The sequence below is a fragment of the Ranitomeya imitator genome, chromosome 1 (genome assembly GCF_032444005.1).
Source record: "Ranitomeya imitator isolate aRanImi1 chromosome 1, aRanImi1.pri, whole genome shotgun sequence".
Lineage (NCBI taxonomy): Eukaryota > Metazoa > Chordata > Amphibia > Anura > Dendrobatidae > Ranitomeya > Ranitomeya imitator.
Window position 1 is genome coordinate 668,854,239 of NC_091282.1, and position 12,149 is coordinate 668,866,387.

The window sequence follows — 12,149 nt, forward strand, 5'->3', positions numbered from 1 at the left end:
CTCTTACCTGTGTCCTTGGAAGTCACTGGATGAATGTTTTAGGAAATGTGTGTTGTGATACACTAGCATGTGGAGGAGTAACTGTAGTCACCCTGGGGTTGGTCATTATGGGCGCCGGTGTTTAAGGATCCTTGGCGCTGACCCTTTAACTCCTATAAAGGGATCTGATCGTCACATCTAGGAATCACTAGATCACACATATCACTGACTAGCAGTAAATGGCTGGTTGCAATTGTGGACAGAGAAAGAGCCAAGTCATTTATGAAAGTCAGACAGAAAGGAGAGGAACCAACTCAAGGCCACGAGAAGATCATGGGTTCAATCATAAAAAGTTCAAATGGCATGAGAATGGTCAGGAACAGTAACTCACCTGTCTCAGCTCCAGGTCTTGCTCCCTTATACTATAGTCACTACCCTTAGCTGTGGTTCATGCCAAGTTTTTCAAGTAACCCAGCAGACTTCTGTGACATTATCACCTAAGGTCTTTTAAGGTTTCCCTTGGAAGTTTTGCCCCACTGTTCAGTTCTCTCAGATGCCAATCATCTTTTTATCAAACTCCTGTTTGTTTTGCTATCATCTGCATCTACTTCCTAGCTCATCTGCTATAAGCATAAGGAACTCTTCTCAGGTCCTGTTCCCACTACAAATGCTGTTGCACTTAGTGTATCTTTTCCAGAAGCAAATATTAACTCTTCCTGTTCATCTTTAAAGGGACACTGTCACCTGAATTTGGAGGGAGCAATCTTCAGCCATGGAGGCGGGGTTTTCAGGTGTTTGATTCACCCTTTCTTTACCCGCTGGCTGCATGCTGGCTGCAATATTGGATTGAAGTTCATTTTCTGTCCTCCGTAGTACACGCCTGCACAAGGTGCAATCTTGCCTTGTGCAGGCATGTACTATGTAGGACAGAGAATGAACTTCAATCCAATATTGCAGCCAGCATGCAGCCAGCAGGTAAGGAAAGGGTGTATCAAACACCCGAAAACCCCGCCTCCATGGCTGAAGATTGTTCCCTCCAAATTCAGGTGACAGTGTCCCTTTAATTCCTTCATCCCTGCCAAGGACCACTGATCTTCTGATAGCATACAACTCCATCTTTAACAATGTATTTGCCACAAGTCCAGTACTTACTATACATCTACAGTTCCTGTGTATGTAACTGTGTCTTCTGGTGTTTCCTACACCACTGATATGCCTGCTACACTGCATAACTGGCTATCCTGGTGCTCATTGATCCACATGCCATCTGACAAGTCCTACCCCACTGTTCCCCTGCCATCAGTCCATATTACTTACATTGACCTCTGGGTTAGAGAATCCACCTCCCCAGGTAAGACCATAATAAAAAACGTACCAGGTGGTCTAAACGCATATTAGTATCCTGGATAAATTGCATACTGCTATTCTCGATAAATTGCCCATTGCCTTTGTTTGTCAGCTATCCAACGAGTAAAGCACCGATTAGCTGGGCAGTCGGAACACCAACATAACGATGAATGTGATACCTCAACATTTTCACAGTTTATTGAAAAACTGATGTGACCTACTATGGCTGTGTAGCTATCAGCTGAGCTCATGTAATGCAATTGCAGCACCCCAGGGTCCTGATCCTTGCAGTTATGTCGTTCTTCCACTAGGGGGAGTGATGTTACGTCTGAAGGCAATAAAGGAGATCACTTTACCAGGTATCACAAACCATTCAACACACTTCACACTCCAGTCCACCAGGGGGAGCTATGCTCCTATTTAGTAGGGCACTCTTCACAATTAGATAAAACTGGTGGTCTGGATAGGAAGATAGGCAGAAGATGACTGGGCTTCACCCGTGGAGCCCCTATCAGGCAGCCAGTGGAAAAGGAGGAACATCTAACAGCTGCAGACAGGAGGGTCCCTGACAGGGGTGGGATCCTGTCAGAGGCCTAGACAGAATGCCACGGAGCTGCGTCGGCCCGGCGTGCGGCATCATCCTAAGGAAGGACACGAAAGAGAATTGTATTGTAGAGGGTGAGAAACGAAGTCATGGCAAAAGGAGAGGAAACCAGAAAGAGTTCTGCCTTGTAAAAGGCTGCCTCCTTCTGAGGCGCAGGATCAGGTGGCCGGAACACCGAGGGAACAATCGTCTCCATGCCTTGCTCCAGAGACCGGCAGGACGGATAATTCCACGTTACCTGCCCAACCTATACCCAGGAGGCACAGTGGCAACTTGTGGGAGCTGGGGCATGCTAGAGTCCCTGTAAAAAGCCTCAGGCCATCAGTCATATGGGTTGTTCCTATCCATCTGGGGGACAGAGAGAGAGACATAACATCTACAACAGTTGTGGGGACCTCACGAGAGGCTCAGCAGTAAGGTACTACAATATCCAGGCGCTAGAGGAAGGCTACTGATTTCCACCTGGATGAGGGGACTCTGGATTAGCCTTCAGACCGGCCGGACTCTGCCAACCCTGTGATCCGGTGCTCTGGACTGAGGACGCTGAAGCCTTCAGTAAAGGTAAATAGACTGCAACCTTGTGTCCTCGTTCTTCACTGCGCCTTACACCATCCACCATCTACACACTGGGAAGCCCTGGGGACACACTTCACCTGTGGGAAGGTATACCATCTAGCTGCCATAACGTCACCCCAGCGGACCCCTAAGCAGCGTCGGTCACCCTGACCGAATACCACAGGTGGCATCACGAACATCCCTTTAAAGACCTTTCCCCATTTACAACGGCCCTCCCGAGGGCCACGGACCGGGTCACCAACCATGACATCCCCCTTGAGAACCGAAGGGCCTGGCTCCGAGTACCCCACTGCCCTACTGAGGGCGCTCCACAATCCTAAATGCTACTGACAATTCAGCAGAATTTGCAAAAAAAGCTGTAGACATAAACGGAGAGGAGCAGACTATGTAATATAGATAGATAAATGAGTACATGAAAAGTCGTTTTTCCAACGTTTTGTTGAAGTTTTTTTTATTATGAAGATGGTATTTCCCTCAAATAAGATAATGAAGCGTGAAATGAGCTATATTCCAGTATTTCATCACCTAATGCCTCATAAATAAGGAAATATTGCTCGTTGTAATATACTGTAGAGTCATGGTTGCTTTTGGGATTGATGTTACTGTTAGTATAGTTACATAGTTCAGTTGAGGAAAGACACATGTCCAAGCTCAATTGAGGGATAGGAGAGGCTAAATGGAAGGTATAAGTACAACCACAGTGCATGAGCCATCTGCAGGTGCAGGCTAGGCAGTAGGGCAGAGGGTCATGCATCGGATTGGTCCCTCTTAGTGGTGGAATATCAGACATAATATGGTTGGAATGAGAGCCCGGACTCAATAATACCAGCAGACATATAGCTGCCCAAACCCTCCACATTTGCTTAACACTCAGGACTGTCATGATCCAGTCCAGAGTTTGTTTTCTGCTGTTCCCTCTCTGGACTTAACACCCTCTGCCTTGTTTTGGAGCTGGCTGGGCTTATTTAGTCCTCTGGAGTCTGCTGGCCAGCATCAGTGATAGTTCATGCTTCTAGGCTAGGGCAGCTGACCCACATTCCCTGGTGATCCTTCTGCCTCTGACTTCCCGTATTTGTGTGAGACCCAGAGGTGTAGCTAGGATTTTGATCCAGGGGGGGCGAAGCTTCTGAGTGGGCCCCTAACCAGGTAACCTTGATTACAACTCGGTGACGCCCCCTAATAGTGGAGGAGAACCTCAGCAGATGACCGCACTGTTACTGAAGATAATCTCTATATAAAGACCAACAAGGATATTACCGCCATATGGTCAGTGGTAGATACCAGCCCTACAGAGCATATAAGAGATCATAGCACAGTTACAGATAAGGACTTACCATTGACGTTCTTTATGATGGAATCGTCACTTTTCCCGTCTTTTCCATCTGGCCCAGACCGACATGACAACTTTTTCCAGCTACAACTTGTCTGCAGAGAAAACAACAAAGACACGTTTCACTTCTCACATTCCAGCCATCACCATCTATTCCCAACCTGCACAAACCCCTAATCCTGCAGATACCCCAATACTGAGCCCCTGCTGCCATATATTTCCCTATTACTACACCTGATACCCCAATACTGAGCCGCTGCTGCCGTATGTGTCCCTATTACTACCCGATACCACATTACTGAGCCTCTGCTGCCGTATGTGTCCCTATTACTGCCCGATACCCCAATACTGAGCCGCTGCTGCCATATGTGTCCCTATTACTGCACCTGATACCCCAATACTGAGCCTCTGCTGCCGTATGTGTCCCTATTACTGCACCTGATACCCCGATAGTGAGCCGCTGCTGCCCTATGTGTCCCTATTACTGCACCTGATACCCCAATACTGAGCCACTGCTGCCATATGTGTCCCTATTACTGCACCTGATACCCCGATAGTGAGCCGCTGCTGCCCTATGTGTCCCTATTACTGCACCTGATACCCCAATACTGAGCCGCTGCTGCCGTATGTGTCCCTATTACTGCCCCTGATACCGCAATACTGAGCTGCTGCTGCCGTATGTGTCCCTATTACTGCCCCTGATACCCCAATACTGAGCCGCTGCAGCCGTATGTGTCCCTATTACTGCCCCTGATACCCCAATACTGAGCCGCTGCTGCCGTATTTGTCCCTATTACTGCCCCTGATACCCCAATACTGAGCCTCTGCTGCCGTATGTGTCCCTATTACTGCACCTGATACCCCGATAGTGAGCCGCTGCTGCCCTATGTGTCCCTATTACTGCACCTGATACCCCAATACTGAGCCACTGCTGCCATATGTGTCCCTATTACTGCACCTGATACCCCGATAGTGAGCCGCTGCTGCCCTATGTGTCCCTATTACTGCACCTGATACCCCAATACTGAGCCGCTGCTGCCGTATGTGTCCCTATTACTGCCCCTGATACCCCAATACTGAGCTGCTGCTGCCGTATGTGTCCCTATTACTGCCCCTGATACCCCAATACTGAGCCGCTGCAGCCGTATGTGTCCCTATTACTGCCCCTGATACCCCAATACTGAGCCGCTGCTGCCGTATGTGTCCCTATTACTGCCCCTGATACCCCAATACTGAGCCGCTGCTGCCGTATGTGTCCCTATTATTGCACCTGATGCCCCGATACTGAGCCGCTGCTGCCCTATGTGTCCCTATTACTGCCATTGATACCCCAATACTGAGCCGCTGCTGCCGTATGTGTCCCTATTACTGCACCTGATACCCCAATACTGAGCCGCTGCTGCCGTATGTGTCCCTATTACTGCACCTGATACCCCAATACTGAGCCGCTGCTGCCGTATGTGTCCCTATTACTGCACCTGATACCCCAATACTGAGCCGCTGCTGCCGTATAGGTCCCTATTACTGCACCTGATACCCCGATACTGAGCCGCTGCTGTCGTATATGTCCCTATTACTGCACCTGATACCCCAATACTGAGCCGCTGCTGCCGTATGTGTCCCTATTACTGCACCTGATACCCCAATACTGAGCCGCTGCTGCCGTATGTGTCCCTATTACTGCACCCGATACCCCGATACTGAGCCGCTGCTGCCGTATGTGTCCCTATTACTGCACCTGATACCCCAATACGGAGCCGCTGCTGCCGTATGTGTCCCTATTACTGCACCTGATACCCCAATACTGAGCCGCTGCTGCCGTATGTAACCCTATTACTGCACCTACTCTGTGGTTCTCTGTACCCTCTAAATTCTAAAGCACCCCTCTATAATATAGTAATGCCGGGTGCAAGTGCCCTAGAAAACAGAGCCCACATTTTGCCCCCTAGAAAGTAATAATGCCCTCTGTGTGCCCCTTTGATAGTCACAGTAACCTGAGTTCCCCTATTTCAATAAGTGCCCACTTTACATTTAATAATGTCCCGAGTCTCCCCCCCGTACAGCTCCCCTATACACAGTATAATGCCCCCTAACTGTATAGTACCACCCACACAGTATACTGACCCCTTAGTAGCCTTCAAACTGTTTGATGGCTCCAACACTGTAATCCCCACACTGTATGATGGCCTCATAGATAACCGCTATATAGTATAATGTGCCAGATAGTCCTCAATATAGCACAAGGCAGCACACCCCCCTAATAGGCATATCCTGTAAATAAGGCAGCACCCCCCAATAGACAGATCCTGTAAATAAGGCAGCACCCCCCCCCAATAGGCAGATCCTGTAAATAAGGCAGCACACCCCCCCCAATAGGCAGATCCTGTAAATAAGGCAGCACCCCCCAATAGGCAGATCCTGTAGAATAAGGCAGCACCCCCCCCCCCCCAATAGGCAGATCCTGTAAATAAGGCAGCACAGCCCCCCAATAGACAGATCCTGTAAATAAGGCAGCACCCCCCCCCTAATAGGCAGATCCTGTAAATAAGGCAGCACCCCCCAATAGACAGATCCTGTAAATAAGGCAGCACACACCCCCCAATAGGCAAATAGGCAGATCCTGTAAATAAGGCAGCACCCCCCCCCCCCCCCAATAGGCAGATCCTGTAAATAAGGCAGCACCCCCCCCCCCCCCAATAGGCAGATCCTGTAAATAAGGACGCACACCCCCCTCCAATAGGCTGATCCTGTAAATAAGGCAGCACCCCCCAATAGACAGATCCTGTAAATAAGGCAGCACACCCCCCTAATAGGCAGATCCTGTAAATAAGGTAGCACCCTCCAATAGACAGATCCTGTAAATAAGGACGCACACCACCCTCCAATAGGCAGATCCTGTAAATAAGGCAGCACCCCCCCCAATAGGCAGATCCTGTAAATAAGGCAGCACCCCCCCCCAATAGACAGATCCTGTAAATAAGGCAGCACCCCCCCCCCAATAGACAGATCCTGTAAATAAGGACGCACACCCCCCTCCAATAGGCAGATCCTGTAAATAAGGCAGCACCCCCCAATAGGCAGATCCTGTAAATAAGGCAGCACCCCCCCCCCCCCCAATAGGCAGATCATGTAAATAAGGCAGCACCCCCCCCCCCCAATAGGCAGATCATGTAAATAATGCAGCACCCCCCATCCCCAATAGACAGATCATGTAAATAAGGCAGCACCCCCCCAATAGACAGATTATGTAAATAAGGCAGCACCCCCCCCCCAATAGGCAGATCATGTAAATAAGGCAGCACCCCCCCCCCAATAGGCAGATCATGTAAATAATGCAGCACCCCCCATCCCCAATAGGCAGATCATGTAAATAAGGCAGCACCCCCCCAATAGACAGATCCTGTAAATAAGGCAGCACCCCCCCCCCAATAGGCAGATCATGTAAATAAGGCAGCACCCCCCCCCCCCCAATAGGCAGATCATGTAAATAATGCAGCACCCCCCATCCCCAATAGGCAGATCATGTAAATAAACAAATACTCACCTCTCTTCCTCCTTGTTCTTCCAGCGGCGCTCCCTGCTCCCGCTCATCTACTGACAGCGGCCGCAGGACAGTGCCGTCATCGCGCCCGCTGTCAGTGCGGGGGATGATGGGAGAAGGAGCGCAGCGCAGCGCTCCTTCCCTCATCACTGCGGTGAGCTGTATCGGCTAGATGCCGATACAGCTCACCTTGCGATAACGGGCGGGGGGCCCACTGCTGGCACCGGGCCCCCCCCCCCCCCCGCCTGCTCAGGGGCCCTATAGCGGCAGAGCAGGGAGATCGATTCTCCCTGCCCTGTCGCAGAATGTAACTGCATCGGCGCGCTGCGCACGCCAATGCAGTTACAGTAGCGTAGCTCCGGGTGGGCCCCCTCAGAGTGCGGGGCCCGTTCCATTTCCTGACTTAGTGTTCCCTATTCCTGACGTAGTGTTCATCTGGTGGTTTTCCATACGGTGTATGACTCGGCCTATGACTCGGCCTGATCTCTGAACCAGGCCTCTTGCTTTCCGTCTCTGATACCTCATGCCCCGACTGGATTTGACTTCTGGCTTGTACCCCAACTTCATCTTACGTCTCACGTTTTGGATACCACGCTCCCGTTTGGCTCTGACTTCTGGCTTGTCTCTGACTTAGTGCATTCTGTGACCTCTGGTACCTCTTGCTCCTGACAGTTTCTGACTCTGTTCGTCTGGCCACTCTTTCGTTACCTGTGACACCTGTGCGACTGCTCAGTGTTGCTACGCTATTAGGGTGCAACCTCTCTTCCTTCTCCAGCACTTGGTGGAGGTTGTGCTAAACTGCACTACAGCCGCATCCCACAGACTTTCTCTATATATCCATTTCTTGTGTTTGCCGATGTATATGTATGTAAAAATTTCAAAGCACGTGCATCTATACTACTACTGGAGCTGTTCACACTAGAAACACAGTACCTGGTAGCAAACTAATTTCTACTATTCTGGTGTCATGTTACCTAATAATGAACTATTTATCAGCCATCCTGGAGCTGCCTCATATATACGGTAACTCAGCTGTGTCAAGTTTCTGATATAACTAATTTCAGCTCTCCTGGTGCTGCCGCATTTTCTATTCTGCTGTTCCACACATTGGGCTCTGCTGCATCTGGTGCTTCCAGTTTTACTTATCCCTTATACTGTTTCCATCCTGTATATCAGCTGTACTGGTCTTCGCTGTTCGAGGTGCGTTTGGCATGTATATCTCTGCTGTATCATCGCCTCCGGTCCGTGCTGCTCATGCTGTCCTGCAGCTATAACAGCTTGGAGATGTCAGTTGGAACTTTTCCCGCTTCATCCAGAAGAGCGTCTGTGAGGTCTGACACTGCTGGAGAAGAAGTCGGCCACACAGTCTCTATTTTATTTTATTCCAAAGGCGTTGGATGGGGTTGAGGTCCGGGGTGTGCGTGGCCAGCCATGTTCTTCTACACCAAACTCCCACAACCATGTCTGTACATTGTGCACTGGGGACAGTCATAGGCAACAGAAAACAGCCTTCCCCAAACTGTTCACACAAAGTTGTAACCACACAATTGCCCAAAATGTTTTGGTATGCCGAGGTAACTATATGAAGAGGGTGAAAATTCACAGGCACCATTAATCCCACAGGAATAAATTCACTGATGAAGGAAGGTTCAATCAGGAAAGGATGTCTCTATATTTGTAAAGTCAGTTACATGTTTCACTGACTAGATTCCTTGATCAAACTGAGAGTATGCAGATGCATTAAGATTTCCCTTCAGTGGAAATAAGACACTTAGGCCGACACTTGAAAAACATCCCGTAGCATTATCCTCCTCCACCAAACTGTACAGTGGGCACAATGCAGTCAGGGGATAAGGTTCTCCTGGAATTCAACAAACCCAGACTCCTACATCAGATACAAGATAGAAGTGTGATCCATCAGTCCACTGGTGGCGGCTTTACACCACTCCATCCGACGCTCGGCATATACACTGGGAAAAATGGTCCGGATTATATATACTGGATGAAATGGGGCTGGATGTTATATGCTGGGAGAAGTGGGGCTGGATGTTATATGCTGGGAGAAATGGGGCTGGATGTTATATGCTGGGAGAAATGGGGCTGGATGTTGTATGCTGGGAGAAATGGGGCTGGATGTTATATGCTGGGAGAAATGGGGCTGGATGTTGTATGCTGGGAGAAATGGGGCTGGATGTTATTGTTGAGGGAGGATCTAAAGTGATCCTTCACGGTTGACTCAGTGATTTCCAAATTATTCTACAGGGCGTTGCCGGCAACTGAAAATGACCAGACGGAGATGAATGTCTCTGTTTGGGGGGGATCAAGCAGATCTCTAGCCCCCGTTTATTGCGTATCATATTTTATAATCATAAAAATTATACTTCAACCAATCAGCATAAGAACACGTTCACAGTTCTTAGCCTATAAGAATGCAGGAACAGTCTGGACGTCAAAGTCTTGTAGAACAATGCACCCTCAGTCTCATGTTCTGCCCAGGTTGCAACAATCAAGGTCTCATCAAGGTCTCATAACAGCTGTAAACTTTTTAGTCTAATAACAAAATTTATATTCAAAACAACAAAATGGAGTCGAAAAGCACAAAATGGAGAATCCTTCTTAATTTGTTCCTTCACATTATATGCTGGGAGAAATGGGGCTGGATGTTGTATGCTGGGAGAAATGGGGCTGGATGTTGTATGCTGGGAGAAATGGGGCTGGATGTTGTATGCTGGGAGAAATGGGGCTGGATGTTGTATGCTGGGAGAAATGGGGCTGGATGTTGTATGCTGGGAGAAATGGGGCTGGATGTTGTATGCTGGGAGAAATGGGGCTGGATGTTGTATGCTGGGAGAAATGGGGCTGGATGTTGTATGCTGGGAGAAATGGGGCTGGATGTTGTATGCTGGGAGAAATGGGGCTGGATGTTGTATGCTGGGAGAAATGGGGCTGGATGTTGTATGCTGGGAGAAGTGGGGCTGGATGTTATATGCTGGATGAAATGGGGCTGGATGTTGTATGCTGGGAGAAATGGGGCTGGATGTTGTATGCTGGGAGAAATGGGGCTGGATGTTGTATGCTGGGAGAAGTGGGGCTGGATGTTATATGCTGGGAGAAATGGGGCTGGATGTTGTATGCTGGGAGAAATGGGGCTGGATGTTGTATGCTGGGAGAAATGGGGCTGGATGTTGTATGCTGGGAGAAATGGGGCTGGATGTTGTATGCTGGGAGAAATGGGGCTGGATGTTGTATGCTGGGAGAAATGGGGCTGGATGTTGTATGCTGGGAGAAATGGGGCTGGATGTTGTATGCTGGGAGAAATGGGGCTGGATGTTGTATGCTGGGAGAAATGGGGCTGGATGTTGTATGCTGGGAGAAATGGGGCTGGATGTTGTATGCTGGGAGAAATGGGGCTGGATGTTGTATGCTGGGAGAAGTGGGGCTGGATGTTGTATGCTGGGAGAAGTGGGGCTGGATGTTGTATGCTGGGAGAAATGGGGCTGGATGTTGTATGCTGGGAGAAATGGGGCTGGATGTTATATGCTGGGAGAAATGGGGCTGGATGTTATATGCTGGGAGAAATGGGGCTGGATGTTGTATGCTGGGAGAAGTGGGGCTGGATGGTATATGCTGGGAGAAGTGGGGCTGGATGGTATACACCGGGGGAAATGGAGTTGGATGGTATACACTGGGGGAAATGAGGCTAGATGTTATACCCCGGGAGGGGCCCGGGGTGGGAAGGGAAATGGGACTGAATAAAAAACTTGTAGTCAATCATGAAAATGTGTGAGCCAATACTTCTGTACATATACTGAATATTCAACCCAAGCGGGTCAGTATAAAAGGTAAATGTATAAGTATCTATCTGACTGCTGCTACTACCAACATTTGTTGGAATAGGGTGGTAAAACTGCCAGTATAAGTGGAATGGCGGTGCACGTGTGAACATGACTCCGGTCACACAGGGAACATTGGGACCACATATCTAGTGATCCGTCAGGGTCCAAACATTTGAACACCACATTGATAATACAATAATTTGCACCTACTATAAAGTGCATTTTATGTGTTGACTGTTTTATGTTCGCCATTGTAGACAGGGTTTTCAGCTAATTCATCAATTGTTACTTTTTAAAGCGTTGCAAAATTTGATGCAAATGTGCCCCAGTCCCCCCATCCTGGAGTCATTCATGTATGCTAGTTATTTTGACCTACATTTTGCGCTGTTTTGTGAAAGGTGGGACTTTTTGTGCTTAAAAGTCGCAATACAAGTCAAGCACAAAATTAAAGGTTACCTGTCGTTTAATTAATGCAGCCCAAACCTCGGGCAGCATGGACCGCAGCCTGCCTGTATGACTGCAGCCACGTATGTTATTCTCTGAAACTCTCCAGTATTTCAGGGAAAAGTTCTGGCAGGGGGTCATAGTCAGCGACCAGACTAGTCCGGCTCCACCTCCAGCCGTCTCTTCCCAGCGCTGCTTAAGATGATTGACAGGTCTTTCCTTGTGTACACAAACAGAGAGACCTGTCAATCCCCTGCAGAAGCGCTGGGAGGAGCCGGCTGAACGTAGAGCCGGACTGGTCTGGTCTCTGGCTTATCTCTGGATTGTTATAGTACATTTTTTCTGTAGTGTTGGAGCGTTTCAGGGGATATTACCTGGCTTCAATCGTATAGCCTGGCTCTGATTCACGCTGCTTGTGATTTGGGCAGTATGAATCAGATGACAGGTTCCCTTTAATGAGCATTTTTTGATTTTGCCCTAAATTCATGAACT